This window comes from Glossina fuscipes, unplaced genomic scaffold (assembly GCF_014805625.2).
Source record: "Glossina fuscipes isolate IAEA_lab_2018 unplaced genomic scaffold, Yale_Gfus_2 28, whole genome shotgun sequence".
NCBI lineage: Eukaryota > Metazoa > Arthropoda > Insecta > Diptera > Glossinidae > Glossina > Glossina fuscipes.
This window is the reverse complement of record NW_023998423.1, coordinates 14,323,689-14,331,120: the sequence shown is the minus strand read 5'-3', so window position 1 is coordinate 14,331,120 and position 7,432 is coordinate 14,323,689. Positions and strand designations below refer to the sequence as shown.

At 31.9% G+C, this 7,432-nt stretch overlaps 1 long non-coding RNA gene across 1 annotated transcript in view; it reads right to left on the bottom strand.

Moving 5' to 3' along the window:
• Nucleotides 1–94, bottom strand: part of LOC119636627 — a 511-nt gene extending 417 nt beyond the window's left edge. The window contains exon 1 of the long non-coding RNA XR_005247159.1: nt 5–94. This is a non-coding gene — a long non-coding RNA (uncharacterized LOC119636627). The remainder of the gene's footprint in view (nt 1–4) is intronic.
• Nucleotides 95–7,432: the final 7,338 nt, after the last annotated feature.

Below are 7,432 nucleotides of genomic sequence, written 5' to 3'. Positions count from 1 at the left end.
CCACCTGAATGGAGAAAATTTACAACAGATATTACACAGACGGACAGACGGACTTGCTTAAATCGATTTAGAATTTGATGCTGATCAAGAATATATATAATTTGTGGGGTCTCTGATGCTTTCTTCTAGGCGTTGCAAACGTTTTGGCAAAATTAATATATACCCCCCCCCCCATCGTTTGGTAATGGGTATAAAAACTATAAAGCAAAAATTGTTTTGAAGGAAAATTTGTGAGCTTAGGACAGAAAAATTAATAAAATTACAAAGTCTTGATAAATTCGAAAAATTCTGATATCTTTGAACAAGTAGTAGAAGGTCTAGCTCGAATACATTTTTTAAGGATATCCTGAGCTATAATTCATTTCGTATTGATTCCATACTTATTCCACTTCAGAAAACATACAACAAAATAAATTATACGGCTAGGCTAACATTCGGATTTGAGAGTACGTATACCCTTGTAAGATCATTTATTCATGTGCATTGGCACAGTGCAGACACAAGTGCCCAACTTTGCACGCAAAAAACTGAGATAAAGACCTAAAACTTGGTAGATGGCTTTCGCTAAGATTTGCCTTACACTCATTATAGATTTTCTGCTTATGGTAAGCACATCGAGAGGATCGCACTACGTACACCAATGATTTTGCTAAGCGTACATGTCAATAATAAATATTTATCAATATTGCAATTAGGCCAACTGCCACGCCTACATTTAATGAAATATCTTTAGTAATTTTTGGGAACGACGGCTTGAGGTGGTGGGGAATAAAGTTTCGCCGTACGGCGAAAAAATCCTTCTTATGTATTTCAGTTTAAATTCTATTCACTTGACTTTGTGCCCAAAGATCTTCTCTTATAATTTCAAATATTGGCTTTTCAATTCATCGATTTATACTTCATTTAAAAAAAAAAAAATAATAATTTATTGCATATATTTAAAAATTTAAAAAGATTGTTTTCTTCTTTTTCCGATTATTTTTTTTTTTTTTAAATAAGTTTTATTTTAACATAAAAATCCAAATCCAATTCCCTCGCTATATTTTTACAAATACATATTTCGAATGGAAACAAAAACTGCTGTGAATAGTTTTTAGTGGTTAATATATTTAAACTCTAAACTAAAAAAAAGGAATAGAAAAATAAAAAAAAAGTATATAGTTTTTTAAGCTCTAAAAAAGCTAAACACATATAAAAAACACCAAAAAGCAAAAACAAAAAAACTATAACCGTTCTTAGTGCACAGATTTTTGCGTTAATTATTATTATTATTACTTGATCTATATATATATATATATGTATATATGTATATATATATATGTACATTTTATTTACAAACTTTTCCCCCTATAAAAAAACTGAACGATACATAAATACAAGCCAAGCCAAGTTAAGGTATAAGAAATAAACTGAAAAACAAAACTTTTCGAGAGATTCGTTAAAGACAATAAGTGAAATTTTAAATGAAATTTTGTAGACAAGTGCATATAGTATTTTAGTTGTATATTTTTTAGTTTTGTTTTGTTTTTTTTTTTTTTTTTTAGAATGAAAAAAGTTATATAAAAATGTTGAAATCAATTAATTAAAGAGAAATATACACGTGATCTTTACAACAAATAAAATATAATAATAATTTTCAAAGAAAAATAAATTCATTAAAAATTTTATTCAAACGATAGCACATTATACACACAAATACAAACATTCGTGCATATATGTACTTTGTTTTTTTTTTCCCATCAAATTTACATGTAAAAGAAGAACAAGAAAATGAATATCAATTATTGATTTAGGTAATAATAACAATAAGTTAATAAACACAAAATTACATGGCATCTTAAAAAAAAAAAAAAAAGAAAAAAAAAAAATTTTTCATATGAAATTCATATAAATTCAATTATACTCTTGTTCTCTTTCTCATACTCATTGTAAACTAAAAAATTTGTGCTGTGTATTCATTAATTTCAAAAGTTCATCGATATTAACAGTTACTGTTACTGAAGTTACTGTTACTGTCACCTATGCACAAAGTGAAATTTTTCCATACCACCATACACTTCATTGTTAATTCCGCCTAATATTCTCAATCTACTCTCATCGTTATGTACTCACTTAAAAAGTCTGTCTCTCTCACTCTCTCTCTAACTCTCTCTCTCTCTCTAACTCTCTCTCTCTCTCTCTCTGCCACTCTCACTATATCTCTCTTTCCCTCTCTGCTCAAACTGTTTTGCTCAGTTTGTCTCTTAAATTAACAGAGAATGTCTTTTTTTCTTGTTATTCTTTCTCCAACCTTAACATTACTTTTCTTATTTTATTCATTGTAGACATAATTGAAAAACTCATTCATGTGCATTACGTATTGTATTTTAATATATTATGTAATACTAATGATATAAAAAAAAGAAGAGAAGAAAATTACAAAGAATTATAAGACATTATTATTACAAGACAAGTATAAAATAATAAAATATAATTAGTTCGTTAAGTTGACAAGAAAAAAAAAACAGAGAGTTTTATTTATTATATATCGAACTAAAAGAAAATATTCACTTTAAAGTTGTAAATAAATATACAGTCAGATTGAAAAGTATCGGAACTTGGAATTATATGGTTTCGTTTTCGCATATTGCACGACACAGTCGCTCTTAGTCGCTCTTAATGTAATTATAAAAGCATATGTTTCAACTGCGCATTAGATTTCATCTGATTAAGTTTAACGGTAGTTTTGTAAAAGTTTCGAAACTTTCGCTTATGCACAGTTGCTTAAAGAATATGTACACAATGTGGCTTCCTGTTACTCTTATGCGTATTAATGGCCACGCATCGCTTAAAACCCAACACTTCTGATGCGTTTATTCGCGTATTTCAAAATCAAACGTTCATGTGATTGTAACTGTGGTAGAACGATATATTAAACTTGCGCGGATGTATGCAACATCCAGAAGCACTTGCGATAGACTCATTTTTCATTATACCGATCAATTAATAATCATTTTCCGAAATAATTTAACCGCTCGTCTGTCCGTCTGTCTGTCTATGTAAATTTTTGTTCAAGCTACAGGTCGCAGTTTTACAGATATTTCAATCAAATTTGCTACACTGACGTGCAAGTCACTTGCTGTCCGGCTGTCCATCTTATTGCCTTGTGTTCACGCTACAAGTCACAATTTTCGAAACATTTTCATAAAATTGCTTACCTTGATACATTTTAGTTCAAATATGAACTCTATTGACAATGGTTCAGATCAGAACACTTTTTCAAGCATATCCCACATAACGACTTATATTATATGAATAACTCTACTCAACAAAATGGTGCCCGGAATTTAATGGTGATCCCCATTGCAGTGTTTTTACTTGTTATAAAACTCGTTATTAGCGCACAACCATAAATCACTGAGGAATGTTGTGGAAAACTAATTTAGATTGTTAAATTGTTAACAAATGGAAAGACACTTACTTATGTAATTACTAAAACAATTGCGAGATTAGTAAGAATCCTAAAATTGAAGGGCTAGGGACATGAGCAACTACATTAAATTTTTCCGATCATAGTGCGAGTTACCTACACAAAACTAACCAACTACTAAGAATAAACCATTGAATGGAAACCTGGAATGGAAACCTTGAATAAAACTAGTAAGAATATTATAGTCGAGTAACGCCAACTATTAGATACGCTACCCCACATTGCCTAATAGAATTATTTACTCGTTTTGTTAACAATACATCGAAAGTTATCCATTGTTTTCGTGCAAAAGCAAATTGCAAGAACTCTTATAGGCAGTGATATCGAAAAAATAGACCTAGGTGGTCCAAATTAGTTAAAGTTAATTGCCATTTCAATTTATTATCATAAGCTAATTTTCACCATAAAATGTTAAAATGTTAAATGTTTCCTACAAAAAGGTTATATGGCAGAGGTTTAAAAAAATTGCCAAGGTCGGAGCAAATTTTTCATACCAGCTTGGAATGTCCAAATATCATTATACTACAGAAAGAGTTTTGTTGAGAAATTTTGAAAATCGCAATTTTTTCCCCAAATAACGACTTTTCAAAATAGTGCATTATGTGGGGGGTGGTCCATAAAGTCGATAAACTCAAGTCATTTTTAATGGCGTTCAAATTTCAACAAAATATCACCAAAACTGCGGCCTACAGACTGAACAGAAATAACCATCAGATCGATTAACACATGGAAGGACAGACGGACAGTCAGGCTTAGACGTTTCAGAAAACTTTTTTTGAATCAATCGGTATAATGGAAGATGGGTCTATCTTAAACCTTTCTGTGTGTTACATACGTCCGCACAAACTTAATATACCCTTCACCACAAATTGTCGAGGGTAGGAAAATAACAAAAATAGAAAACAAATTAAAAATCAAGCGAAACGATATAAATCATGAAAAGAAAACAAACCATATCTATGTACATGCACTCGTAAGCCGCTTATACAAATATGTTTGCATAGAGTCACTCGCTGTAAAATATTCCCTAACTGTGCAAATATAATAGTTGCGGAGCTTGCTTTTGCCACGCGACAAACAAATAATAAAGTTCCAAGCGTTTCGAGATATTGAAGAAACAAAAGCAACAAAAATATTATCTCTAACAGACGCGGAAGAGTAACTTGACCACATTGTTTGAGCAATTGAAAGCACCCTATGTTACATATATGCCTATGCTACTGCACTGCCTTTGATCTTTGCATATAACATACTTATCAAAAATTTAAATTTACATTTTTGAACCTGGTTTTTGAAACGTGATAAGCACAATTTTTTTTTTTTTTTGTTGAATATACTTTTCTCTCCAGCATTTATAGATGAAGGCATATAATTACTCTGTGTACAAAATTCGAAAACACCCTTCAGAGGTTACTCACATTAGATGAAAATGCTTAAAGAATCTTTTTCGGAACGATAGTGAATAGACGAAACCGCTTAGTATTATTCACAGTCAAGATGAATTTTACTTTGCACTTTCAAACCCGCCTAAGGTATGACCAACCTAAGGGCAAACTGTGTGCCAGACATCGCTAATTTTTTGTGTGTGCGAATTCAAATCAACGAAGATACTAAGATTTTGTAGTTTATTTAATAAAATATCTCATGCCATTCTTCTTTACGAACTTAATCATATTTCTTGTAATTTAGTCTCGCATAATTAATTCTATTAGCCTAAGTTAGTGAGGTGAACCGCCTATGTCCTAGTGCTTTATAACCCGATCATTAATTGGCGAAGCGATTCTTTTTGCTCAGGGTACGTATGGGTGGAGAAAAGCTGAAAACAACGGAGGGGAGTTGTAAAGTTTGATGTAAATAATTTGTACTTGCATGTATACTGATCATTTATTAAAGGCATTTATTAAGAAAAATTGGCACACTATACATTAATCAAAGTATTTCCCATGATTTTCTACGACTTTTTTCGATTCTTCTGGCAAGATGGCGATATCGTACCGAAAAAACCATATATCACACTTCTTCAGCATTTCGAAACCAGGTGTCATCCAAGCCGTGCTGCATCAATCTGAACAAAAGTTAACCGGAACGCGTTATATCTGGTGAGTATGTTGGATACGACAGAACTTCCCATGCAAGTTGCTACACTGCATTCTTGGCAGCACTTGCAACGCGCGTCGAGCTTTGTCAAACAAAAGGATGACTCTGTATCGGTTGCTGATCTTTCTTGCAACAATACATTCTTCGGTTTGTTCATTCATTCATCTGCAATAACATTTTCATCCGGTTTTAGCAGTTCATCCGGTTTTAGCAGTACACCTTATTGGTCCCATCATATCAGCACACGAATTTTGAGGCTTAGAATATTCTGCTTCGATGATGATGTAGATGGGTAGCTCTCCTTCTCCAACCTATGACCCTTTTGTGCAAGACATTGCCATAGTAGATCCACTTTTCATCACCAGTCACAATGTCTCACAGAAAGCTCTTCTTTTTTTGGCTGCTTTTTTGGCAATGAAACCGCAATGTTGAAACGGATCGAAATGGCATTTGCAGTCAATTCGCATGGTAGCAATATCCGTCCTTTTGTATTCTTCCCATCGTATGTAAACGTCTAGAAACAATTGATTCAACAACTGCTAAGCTGTTTGAAAGTTCTTGAAGAGTTCGAGCTTAGTTTTCGTGCAATTCATTACCTTCAAATATTTTTGGTCCTCCAGCCTGTTGAAACCGACAATTGAGATATGATGGAGCATCATTACCATAATTTTCTAAAATGTGTTTAATACACTTCGGCCGCAGATTTCCTCACATCAAATAACAAAACTAATGAACGCCAAAAATGCCATTTTGACCATTCCATGATTAGCGTCAGTATACACTAAATAACTCAACAAAATGAAACGGGAAAATGTTATTTTATGTAGAGAAAGATCAATATCGTCGAATTCAACCATTGACACATCGCATTACTTTATCATTTTCAAAATACATGCAAGCATCTAATGAAAAATCAAGACTGAAGGCAAAGGTAAGGTAAAGGTAAGTCTGCTGTAAGTCTGTAAGTTGTTTTTTTTACCCCCGAAATTATCCTGGTGCAGAGAAAATACTTATGATTTTGAAAATAACACATTCTAGCACTCCTTCGACACTTCCTTCTAATTATCATCCTATTACACATACAGGAGACATCTTCTCACTGATTGGTTATTATAAAGAAAAGAAACAAAGTGGACAGAAGAGAAATTTTAATTTTTCCTTTTCCTCTTGATTAGTTAGTTTTGCAATCATTTTTACGCAATTTATAGGAAACAAATTTTTAATGTAATTTCAATGCGTTGTTCACAGCGAATATTATCGCAAAGTTAACGACATCGCTATGTAATGCAAACGAATATATAATAAGCGTAAAGTATTAGTCGCACGCATTGAAGTTTATGAAAAGCGAGTCTAGTAAATACATTGTATCCTTATCAGCACTTATCAGTTGAACGTCTTTCGTTTTTATTCAATAATTTAGTTGTACACGCATCAATAGTTTTTGTATTAATTGTTAATAAATACAAAGCGGCTATTAAAATAATTAAAAAACTTATTAGATGACTTATTAAACATTATTGAGCGAAAATCTGCACAATTTGCTTAACACATCAAATCTTTCTACATATGCTTACGCACATGTCTAAGCTGGGCGATGAATGTTTTTTTTTTTTTTTTTTTTTTAATTAGGGCAAATATTTTTCTGAATATATTATACATATGTAGCCATATATATATTTATACATATATATATTATATATATACATGTCTACCATCTGGACTCACTTGCGACAACAAAAAGCACAACCAGTATTGTTACTGAGACTGCGACGTGTCTGAGACACATCATATTATACTGAAACTTGAATATATACCCTCTTGTATGCAAAAGTGATTGTATTATATGTATATCTCTGGATTTTATAC